The sequence below is a fragment of the Haliaeetus leucocephalus genome, unplaced genomic scaffold (genome assembly GCF_000737465.1).
Source record: "Haliaeetus leucocephalus isolate CR32 unplaced genomic scaffold, Haliaeetus_leucocephalus-4.0 Scaffold161, whole genome shotgun sequence".
In the NCBI taxonomy this organism is placed as follows: Eukaryota; Metazoa; Chordata; class Aves; order Accipitriformes; family Accipitridae; genus Haliaeetus; species Haliaeetus leucocephalus.
The window spans coordinates 545,608-557,750 of NW_010972597.1; the positions used below are offsets into that span (position 1 = coordinate 545,608).

Below are 12,143 nucleotides of genomic sequence, written 5' to 3' on the forward strand. Positions count from 1 at the left end.
AGACTGCCTGGGGGACGTTGTCCAAGCACAGACAACAAAAACAAGGATAAGGACAAACATGTGAAAGCCATACTACAAGTAGTAACTCTTACCACTTGGTTCGATACACTGAATGGTGTTTTGAAGACTTTGGCTCCAGCATAATCCAATACAAACCTGTCTGATATCATCAGATCACAGCAGAACACCATTACAGGTCAGGAAGCAACAGGTGGAACAGGCTGTGACTGAATGAAATCAGATACAAAACAAAGGACATGCCAAGAATTAAATAATTCACACTTGGATTAACATGAACATCCTGCCTACCAAACCCTACCTTTTGCTCCAATCCAGTTTGCTGCTAGAGTCTCTGCAAGCCTGGAATAAGAAAAGGCTATAAATGCAGAAGAGCAAGGACCCAGGTGGCCAGCACTGAGGTACAACACTTCTTCAGCCTCATCCTTTAAAGCAAGTTTAGGATCCTCAGAACTAGACATCAGACAAACAAGTCCAGCTTGCAGTCTGGAGTCCCATCAGCTGGTCTTAGGGGCCTCCCACCCATAAACCCAGCTCAGCCTTTTCAGCTGCTCTTGCTCCTGTTAGGGACTGCTCAACTACTCACGAAGCAGCAGTAAATCACACCAGTAAACTGCATCAGTTTAGAGCCAGGTACACAAGGTGAACTGGCACCAATTCTGCTTTTCTTGAAAGCTGCAATTTGTAGCAAACCGAGAACTGCCCCATAAGCAGCAGAGTCATTTGTACAGAAGGACAGGAACCTCCACGTAACATAATGCATGCTCTGGCATGGTAACTGCCAACTACTAGGAAGCATATTTTGCTTCTTAAAATCATCTAGGAATCTGAAAGTTTCTAAAGGAGATCAGAGAAAACTCCAGAGCTATCTTTTAAGTGACTGCATGGGTCAGAGGACCAGCAGTCTCTTCAGGTTCCCTCTCTGTTCTGGGTCAGTTTAGTGGAGAACCAGCATCTTCTCAGGACTTAAGGGAGAAGGGTCTTTTGTGAAGACTGTGGCCATCTCTGTAAGAAGCTGGAAAAGCAACTTCCCAACATGTTTCTGGTAAATCTAATGCCAATGCTCACTTCCAAAAGGCCAAAAATTAAAGAGGCAGAGAAAGTTAGTTCCCCTAGCCTTGGTTGGGCACAAGGCAATATGAAGGAAGATTGCAACTGATACCAGGTTTTCACCTTCTTCATTAACAACCAGTGGGCATCAGGCTTTAGCAGTATGAAGCCACCAACTTTCAAGCATAAACAAACAAGAAAAAGAAAGAACATTTCCACTCTGTAACTCCAGTTTCCTTTTTTTTACAAACTCTGAAGCACCTCTTTAAAAGAGGTATTTTGGCCTTTCACACAGCAATCTGTCTTCAGGTTTATAAGGCAAGAGCCAACAGAGCGAATCTCAATCTAGCAAGGATTAAGTCTTACAAAACCTGTCATGGTACTAAAAAACTGCATTTGCTTTTAACGGAGAAAAGACTTGGCACGCTCCACTTTAGGGAAGAATCAGCTCCAGCTGGGACACTGTGACTATCTCTCCGAGACCAGAAGCTGTGACTGAGTTGCATGTCTTGTTATCTAGCATGGTTAGCCTGTACCTAAAGTTAGCAATAAGCTTTAGTTATCATCAGTGAAACATTTGCACAACCTGTTCTTGGCTACAGAGCATCTATGTATTTAGTGAAAGCATGAGATGACCTGAAAACACAGCTCTAAGCCTGACGACTTTGTATCTGACACCTTTTCATCAGCAGGAAGTACATAAATTATTATCATGTTAGTAACCACGAGGACTTCAGAAGGCAGAGTGCAGATAATATTCGGGTGAACCACCATGGAAAAGAAGGGTTCTCCATCAGAAGGGTCTCTGTTCCAGGTCCAGGGTTCCATTTCAGAGTGATGATGCAGGAGACACACAGGTAGCATTCAACAGGACAAGGAGACACCATCTCCCCTACCAGCTGCATCTCAAACAATGCAAGCACCCATAGGAGGGTTTAACAAAGCTATTATAACAGGTCACTCTTTAAACTCACTAATTTTCCCAAGAGCCTGGCTGTAACTGAACAGTCAAGTACTTTTAGCATTCAGTGGAAGGATCTTTATGAGTTTCATTTGCAAGTGTGGAGAAATTAAAGGCTTCCTCTGCCCTAGAAAGCAGCGCTTCTGCCTCCACCAGCTTCCCAACAAAATCCAGCTTCTGTCTCAGCACTCGGCTTCTTGGGCATCTGAGCCACTTTGCAGGAGGGCACTTTCACTTCAATTGCCTGAAATGGTATCATGAGGTAAATCTGCCCAAGCAGATAATGGAGCAGAAAAAGTGCCCTGCAGTGAGGATTAGATGTTCACAGCATGGGTTGGGGTTTTTTGGGGGTTGTTTTTAGGTCTGGGTTTGTTGGTTGGTTTTTTTTGTGACAGCCATCTGAAGAGGAACTACACATCAAATCTTGCTTAGCAAATCCTCTAGCACTGATAGGCCAAGATAGAAAACTCTCTCTTCCCACATATTAATGTCTACAACATCAAGCAATCTCTAACCACTTAAACTGCATGCCCACCATGTCAGTCTTTGTTTTTAAAGGTGCTGCACATTTCCTTCACTTCCCTCCAGCAATAACTTTCCTGGAGATGAGAGAAAAATACTGAAATAAATTTGTACATGTATTTTATTTACAAATTCTCTCCTTCATCCAGACATCCTTTATGCAGATGAATTGCCATATAAAATCCAGTATTATGGCTGTATATTCATTGGATGACATTCACTGTATCTTGCTCAGAAGCAACTGTAAATGTGAATGCTTGAGCATGCTGTGGGATATACCTAATGAATCACAATTTGGGGGCATGTATTTTAACTCCAGAAGGAACCCCTGAAGGTGTAATCCTACTGATTTCAATATGGCTCTGCAAACAAATTTGTCCCAAGACATACAATAACCTAAGAGCTCATTTAGCAGAAGGGTTTGCAGTTTTTGGTCAGCTCCCAGGGGACAGCTTGCCCACTCCACAGTTTGCATTACATATGTTTCCACTTTTAGACGGGTCAAAGACCAAGTGAAGAACATACCACCCAGAAAGAACTGCTTGCTAATATTGCCAAAACCTGCAGGGGGGTGTCCTGGTTTCAGCTGGGATGTAGTTAACTGTCTTCCTAGTAGCTGGTACAGTGCTATGTTTTGAGTTCAGTATGTGAAGAATGTTGATAACACTGATGTTTTCAGTTGTTGCTCAGTAGCGTTTAGACTAGACTCAAGGATTTTTCAGCTTCTCATGCCCAGCCAGGGCACCTGACCCAAACTGGCCAACAGGGTATTCCATACCATGCAACGTCCCATCTAGTATAGGAACTGGGAAGTGGGGGGGCAGGGATTTACCGCTCGGGGACTGGCTGGGTGTCGGTCGGTGGGGGGTGAGCAATTGACCTGAAAATCATTTGTAAATTTCAATCCTTTTATTACTACTGTTGTCATTTTATTAGTGTTATCATTATCATTATTAGTTTCTTCTTTTCTGTTCTATTAAATCGTTCTTATCTCAACCCAGGAGTTTTACTTCTTTTCCTGATTTTCTCCCCCATCCCACTGGATGTGGGGGAGTGAGTGAGCAGCTGCGTGGTGCTTAGTTGCTGGCTGGGGTTAAACCACGACAGGGGGGAAGCAACCAAAACCCCCCACCTCACCAGCATTTTCTGTTTATATTTTATTCTAAAACTCCCTTTCATTCAGCTATTCCTTAGGAGGACGGGTCATCAGCACCAGAAATCCACTTCTGTTTATTTGCAGAATGCATTTCATTGCATCAACACATATCCAGCTTCTAGACATTACAAGATTTTTCAAAGCCTAGAAATCCTTGCTCCCTTTGCAACAGACAGAAAAGCAACAAATGGGAATCCATGAATATACCAGATTCAGTCAAAAGCTGTTTGCTAAACAGAAAACAAACCCAACTTCCATGCTTTTGCTTTTCAAGTTAGCTGGTAACAAAAGCCATCTGCATTACAGCTCCATCCAGGCCACATGCTTCTCAAACTCAGGCAGCAAGTGTCCCTGAAGAACATTATCAGCTCTTTCCAAGTCAGCAAATCTGCCTTAGGCAGCAATTCTTCAAACACACAAAGCACGTGTTTAACTTTATACATGAGAGTAAGTCTAGCAGAACTAGCGGAACCTATGACCTGCATAAAATTAAGTCACATAACCACTGGCAGGGTCATGACATTGCATACCCCTGCTAGCTTCACTGCCCAAAATGTGCCCACTAGAGCCAGGTGTACTCCAGACATCACCAGTGACACATTTCAGCCCCAGCACATGCGTAGTCCAGCCATCTCAGAGATGGTCACTGCAGCCAGAGCACATGGATCCTGCCATATCCACAAGGCAAATATAAACTGTTGGGCATCCCCCGAAAAACACCGTTCATACACAAAGATATAGTTGTTCTTGGTGTCAATCATAGCCTTGCCTCATGGCTTCAGGAAAAGTCACCACAGCTTTTGTAGCAGGAAATTATCTTTCATATCTAAAAACTTTGAGGCTATTCATTACACATGGATTTGTATAAAGGTTTTTGGTGAGGGACCATTTCAAAGTTCTAATGCAAACTAGGTGCTGTTGGCTACAAAGAAAGGCTTTTGCATGGACCGATAACTGATCAGAATAGGAAACAAATAGCAGAAAGAAGCCATCGGTTTTCATGAAGACAAGTGACCACCAGTGAAGTTCCAGAGGTCTGTGCTGGGGCCTCTGCTATTCAACTCACAGAAAAGATTTGAAAAGAAAGGGAATAGTGGGAGGATATTGGCTTTTAACTGAACTGCCAGAGGGTCTCATGATACCAAACACTGGGGGATGATGTCTCTATCCAACACTACTGATCACTGTTGAAGACAATACTGTAGTAGACAGACCTCTGCTTCTAGCTCACACAGGTGAGTCTCACACACTTAAGGTCCACTAACATGGAGCAATAAGCTGACTGATGAATGAGTCCTACAGCTCTTATTGACCAAATGTCCACTGCACCATTTTCAATAAAAAAATGCACTAATGCACTAAATGCACTAATGGCCATGTGATATGGCTTAATGCACTGTCAGGAGGAACTGTCACCTTCAAGGGCATATGCTCTACCTCACTATCAGGTGAGAGGTGGTCTTCGGCCATAGCACTTACATCTCTTCTTCCTAAAGGAGTTCTGCATAGCAGTACCACATTGAGACAATGCAGGAGCTGCTGCTCTTGCAAATGAGGCCACTTCCAGACATGGAAAGAATCTGAGATACATCAGGCTTAGCAGTTCTACATCAGCCTAAGCAAGTATTGTAAAGACACTACATCATCTGTATCACAAACCAAGGAAAATACTGTGACTATCCCACAAAAGCCTCACTATATAAAGGCCCTGGAAAGATTAAATAGGTTTTGTACATTTTGTAAAGCTCTAGATAATCAGGATTTGTTAACAAAAAGGACTAATGACAAAAAAACACTTGAGGAGGGAGCATGTTTGCTCTTTTCAAAGCTGGTCTCAAGTTTTCACACTCAGACCAGCTGGTCATGCCTACAGTCCCAGCACTTTCCATCACACTCATGAATGAGATATTTTCCAAACAATTTTTTTTACAAAAATGAAACCTAGGTATAGGATGTTTTCTTTTAAAGGAGGGAAGCACATTACTCCTTTTTTAAGCCTCATCAGGTCAGAGTGTCAGAAACCCACACAATGATTCACACAAGTTGCTGTGAAATCCTAGTGACAATTATCATCCTTCCAGATCAGCTAGGATACAAAGAGCTTTAGAAATGGGAAGAAATGATAACTTAAAAGAAAACCAGTCTCAGCAGGGAAAAAACCTTGATCAACACAGCTGAGAAAGGCAGAAGAATGTTTATGGCAATACTTACTGTTTATTAAGTCAACAACTGGACTAGCACCTATTTACTGTGGGTAGAGATCTAGGGAGTAAATGCTATTTGCTTGGACATTGAGAACTTCAACGTATCACTGGGCATTTCTCACCCATCAGAAACCCCCATCCTTAACTCCCTTAATAGGCCAATCTCCTGTTTATCTTATGGCAGAAAAATTAGAGGGCTTCTTTTCCACCATGCTCTCCTTTTTAATTAGATATGGGAGTCCAGATGCTACTGCCAGCAAAAAGACACACTGATGCTGTGAAGTTTCACCAAAAGGATGATGATGTAAAGGAGCTCTGCTGATACAAATACACCAGCCCAATCTTTGTAACACAGGTCAGTCCATAGCACAACAGGGCATCAGTTCAAAAGAGCAGAGTGTAGATAAGGTAGACCAACCCTCCCTTATCTCACAGGGTGGAAAGACAGGCGTGAGAAGAGTGAGCCATTTGTGTATAGCTATAGCAGGAACTGGTCAGAGCTGGAAATGAAAACTGAGTCTCTTTAAATCCAGCTTAGTGCATGAGCTACAAGACAGTCTACTTTTCCTGTGAAAGCATATATTTAGTAAGAGTGTCATTAAGAGTGTCTCAGGAACATACAGAAATACCTGCTGTGAGGTTTGTTTTTTCTGAAGGAGAGGGGGAAGAGGAGTGTTCCTAATACATAAGTCACATACAAATCAAAAATAATCAATAGTAAGATACAGGGGATGATGTATATTGAGAAATGGGGAAATGAAGATGTAGCACAAACGTGTGAAGTAGCCTCCTCTCAAATTAATGGCTTGCTTGATCTTAGATGGATCCCCAGTATTTCCCTTCAACCAGTTTGCATTCATAACACTTCTACCTTTATTCCCTGTTCTTCGATTTATTCCCAGTTCATGAATAGGAATGAATTTTGCCCTCACCCATCCACACATGCTCATTTCCTGCTGACTTCTACAAAATTTCCCTCTACTAATGGACTTGTTTCACAGCAGTTTCAAATCTGTCCAGAGGCAGCAAAAGAAAGAAAAAAAAAAAAATTGAGTGTAGAAACTTACCAGGCAAACACTTTTAACTGTTTTCTTGCTGTCAGGAATTATCGCGCCTGTAGGGGATGCAAAGGCCAATAAAAGCCTGGATACAGTAGGACTACAGCTGAAAGCATAGGGAAAAAAATAAACGTGTAAAGTATTATTGTATGCTACCAGAGATCCACTTCTCTGAGACTGTCAAAGCATTTTCACAAAGAGATGGAAGAGTGGAAAGGTTTATCCTGCTGTTTAATACAGAGAAGCCAAACAAAAAAAGATAGAGAACACAACTCAGCAAAAGAACATGCTTAATCCTATTAAAGTTAATGAGATTTCACCCTGGTCTCCACACACAAGTCGTATTGGGAGTTTAACTTAAGTGGATTTAAACCCAGATTTGGTTAAAGTGCTGCAAAGTCTCCCCAAGCCAAATAAAAATAAGTCCAACACAAATATACATGCAAAATTCAATTTCTCCCTCCTTTTTTTTCTTTTATAAAACAAATCTAAAACCAGTGCACCTTCTCCATCTGAAGGATGTGCTCAAGTGTTTTGCTGAACTATTGCATAAGCAGTTCTCCAGGCTGGCACCAACGCAGCTGGAGCTCAGGGAAGGCAATCCCAACACCGTCCTGACAGTCAGAGGCAAGAGGGTCATCATTACCAGAAGCAGTGATGGTTGTGAAGAGGACTTGTTGAATGTCTCAATAAATTAAAAAAATGGCCCTTGAACACAGACAACCTCCCCTTCCCTGTGTATTTAGGTAATAATGGAGGTGGCTATGGGGGCTTGGACACTCCATAGCCACGTCTGCAGAGCACGATTTAGTTGTCCTTTAGAGGACACAGCTCAACTGAGACTCCCCAAGCAAAGGTGACAGGAGCTGTGGTGATGGTCAGAGATAATCCAGGCATGCAACTGCAACCTGCACCAACTGCGCAGACCTAACTTCCTGCTCAAGTGGAGGACCCGGCTGGTTCCTCAAGCAGGTGCAAGATGTACAGATGGACTGTGGGTCCTGCCACATGCACTGGGGAACTGTCCAGCTGGCTGCATATAAGCAAGTACCCATATCCCTGGCTCTCTGCCCTCCATTCTTTTCTTCATACCACATTGTCCTACAAGAAAAAACAAACAAGTGCTCAACATGCTTTCCAAATGGTTGACAAGTTATTACGTAAACTGCGAGGAAAGGACATGTTGGAAAATCCAGGCTCACACGCTGTCATTCCAGAGATCTCACATTCTGCAAAGTGCATTTGAAGACTAGCTCTCCCACCACAGCGATGCAGCCATCGGGGACCGTGTTTCGGTCTCATCCTGTCTGACGACACTGTACAGCACCAACTCGGTGTCAGTGCAGTAGCACTCCTACCTCTCAGCACTGCAACCCAAGATCTGATCCTTGAGGCCAAGCCCACAACGGCAAAGAAAAACAAAGCCAGCAACGGCAATGGAAGACTGACAGAAGTTTTGGCACCTACACTGATCAACATTCAAAATTGCCCAGAGGAAACTTCATTTCAGTGATAACCACAATAACGGCACAGCCAAGCAATTAGCTAAATGTAGGGTTTCCACAAACACGCCTGAAGAACTAAAGCAACAAGGAAGCCAGACAGCACAACAGCAAGCAGCCAAGTGCTGCTCTACACACCAGCGAGGCAAGCGTGTTGTTCCACTGAGCATTAAAACCCACTTCTGCAGTTCTTGCCACTTGCTTTTGTTGGAGAAGTTGTTCTCAGGATCATGCAGCAATGTCCACGCAGACATTCCTTCAAGAAGGAGGCCCCCGTACCATGCTGGAGATACGTTGTCCTTTCCTGGATGAATTGCTGTACCACAGGCACCCTGGGTGCCCCACCTGCATGGTGACCTCCTTGGACTGCCAGCACTGAAAAGCTGGAGGAGCTGTGAACAACATTTCCAAAGTGCACAACCAGCTTCTGCCTTCACTCATTTTCAGCATCACTACTGTCCCTGCAGCACCAGCAGCATCCTTACACCCCAGGGGTCAACTCAAAAGCCTCACTGACTCCTCCAAGTCTAAGCTATAGAAAGGGAACCACAACTTCAGTCCAAGGGAGCAGAACTGACAGGAAGAACAAACGTGTTAAGTGCTTGCTACCATCCAGAGAGAAAGGGTTCAACTGCAGTTTACTCCACAGGAGTTCTTGGCTTCCCAGTCAACAAAGTCAACAGTCCTTTGCGAGTCCTTCCCAGACCCAGAGGGGCTGGGTATCACTGACAGGCAGGGTATGATGAAGGGTTACACCTGCAGGACAGGCTGGAAGCCAGGAAGGGAAGCCACCTTGCTGAGCCAGAGCACACAGTGTCAGATGGCATCCAGCAACAGTGCACACAGTAGGGATATTGCCCTCCTAGTCCTCTTAAGGGTAGGAGGAAAAAAGCCTCAAAGATCATCTAGTCTGGCTCCTGGTGCAGCATAAGCTGTGGCATTTCATCCAGCAATTACTGTGCTGGGGGTGGAGACCAGGGAAGGGTATCTCATCTACCACACAAATGAACTTTGTGCCAGCTCTTGCGTTTGTAGGAATGAACCCCCTCCTTCAGAAAGGCACCCGATCCCAATTTAAACACTTCAAAGGGCAAATGGCCAGCTGGCATGGATTGTCATTTCTCTGCAAGGGAGCTGTAGCAATGCACAGCAGCTGAGGATCTACATGCAAGTGCCAGTGAATTGGCTGCTTTTTCCTCCAGCTTTCCCAGTGCATAATTGCTCTTGCTATTAGAAGTTTGTATCAAACACAAAGCAACAATTAAAGGGCAAGGATAAATCTAAAACAGACATTAGCAGTGCCTGAACATGCTTATACATGTCTGGTGATGAGAGCAGAAACAGGCCAGAGCAGATGGATCTGAGCACGGCTGTTCAGCACACACATGCAGGCAATGCAGATGATCTCCATATGGAGATGAGGGCTGTGAGGAAATGCATGTGCATGACACCCAGCCACCCAGATGACTGCTCTGAGCCATAAGCCCAGCATCACTCAGAACATGCATGTCAGCCAGGATGAAGCAGCTACTGCGATACACCTGGTTTGTGGGTACACAGCAGAGCAACAAGTTCATTCCCCTTGCATCCAGGTCCCCGGTAATTTTTCACTGCAAATATGCTGGCATAAACTCTTGCTGGACATGCTTTACGGTGTTTTCAGTTTATAAAACTGCGTTCAAACTTGGATGATGATACATAGAACATGGACTCAGTTAACACTCTGTCAGAGCATAGGGAGACATCAGCAGAACTGTATACTAAAAGCTTCATGGAGAAAAGTTTTATCCACGCCTTAAAATAAAACAAAAACAAAACCAAAAAGAGGTAAGAAACTCTACCCAAACAAATCAATTCTTCATGGTTTCTCCAAGCAAAGTTTTGGACATTTCCAGCATGCACTGCTTTAAACAAAGATCTCCATTCCTTAAAGTCCCTGTGACAATTTCATTTAAAAATTTAGTCAGTCACATACAATTGAAAGAGTCAGATATTACTTTTGAAAGTAGCTACATTACCTAACCCTGTAATTCAGGCTATGAAGCCAGACATTTTTAAATACATTACCAGACCTTCAGCATGGATGTTTTTCACTACTGAAGCTTGAAATTTTGCTTGCAAATTACTCCCAGTAATTTGTCTGTGCCAGGAGACTTCCCTTAGAAGGCAGAGATGGCAGGTTGCATGGATGTGCCAATTAGAATTTCAATACGAGATAACCAGATGCAAAGCCTGTTTTCTGGCAGATGGGTTTATAAATCCAGCAGGGAATTTGCAATTAAAACAAAAAATAAAGATGTCTGCACCAACGCGTTAAGAGGTATGTAGTCTGGAATTTCCCCCAGAAAGTAATAAAGCAATACATGTGCTTATACATACATTTTATATATATATGTGTGTGTGTAAAAACTAGAATCAAGCAGCAAACATGCACAGCAAGTGCATTAATCTACTATAGACATGGAAGCTAATAAAAATGGATAGATTCCTTTTAAACTATCCATTACCATGTAATGGACTGCATTAACATATATAGTACTGGATGATTATGGTAGATAAGTAAGATTAATACAGAAATACATGCACTTTCTAGAGAGAGATACTGCATCAACATGCATCTTACAGCCTAGTTTTCAAGGCTACTGATCAGCCACAAACCCTCTGAGGCCTTTAAGGGCACCAAACACTCATTATGAGCGAGTTTACCTCACTCAACAAGGCTGCAACTTAGCTCAAGGCAGGGAGGATTAGTGTATCTATGGGTTTGTTCCTCCAGTAAGCAATCAGTTAACTCACTTTATCAGGAAACAGGAGTGCTGTTGCATGACCAAGCCTGGCAGGGATTCAGTCGGCTAACATGTAGGACATCAAGGCACCTGACTTGACAGGATCCTGAGACAGGATTTTTCTTTGCCAGTCCTAGAAGACAAAGTTTGGGAGACAGCAGAGGGGAAAGGTAAGGGATTCACTGAATCCACCAGGACATGATCTACTGCGACAGGATATCCCCACAGGATGCTGTATTTGAGAGCTTGGTCAAAGAACAGTATTTATTCTTCCTACCACTTACTGGATTCCAGCTGACACCTTGCTAACATTGCCCAGGGTACAGTTAAACCTACTGAAAACCTTTACTGAAGGTACGAGAAGATGAAGATTTCAGTAGAATACCACACAAAGCAGGATTCCATTGACAAAGGTATCTCAACCATACTCTCGACATTACCGAATAAATAAGACACAAGATATTTTTACATATCTGTAATGCCATGCGTAAGGGTGATCTGCCACAGACCCCATATTTCTGAAGTGGTCCATAGGGCCTAAAAATGTTACATTTGAGGCAGTGAATTACTTGCTGAGTCAATCAGCTCGCTTCCCCGCAGTGAAACGGAGTTTCCTCCACTCCCACCTCCCCAAGAACAACATCACCTGCGAGCACATCGCATCGCAGGAGAGCAACGGGCTAGCACAAAGCCATCACTGCCACGACTGCTAGAGCGGGGTTGCAACTTACTTGTAAATGTATTTACAACTCGCAAATTTATCTGCCACTTCTGCGGCAGTTTATGGGGACGGCTGCCGAGCCCCTGCTCCCCCGCTCCCAGGCCGCAGCCACCCGTCCTCGTCCCGCCCGCGGCCCGCAGCGGTTCAAACGGACACCCGCTCCAC

At 43.7% G+C, this 12,143-nt stretch overlaps 1 protein-coding gene across 2 annotated transcripts in view; it reads right to left on the reverse strand.

The window, feature by feature from the left end:
- LOC104828681 (chromosome unknown open reading frame, human C11orf24) overlaps window positions 1-11,352 on the reverse strand; it is a 28,751-nt gene extending 17,399 nt beyond the window's left edge. The window contains exon 1 of one of the 2 annotated variants that reach the window (XM_010562538.1): window positions 11,268-11,352. The gene's annotated coding sequence lies outside the window, so the exon portion shown is untranslated. Of the gene's footprint in view, window positions 1-6,978; window positions 7,012-11,267 lie in introns of those variants that run through there. The other variant, XM_010562539.1, reaches the window with a different exon arrangement.
- Between the last annotated feature and the right edge of the window lie 791 nt (window positions 11,353-12,143).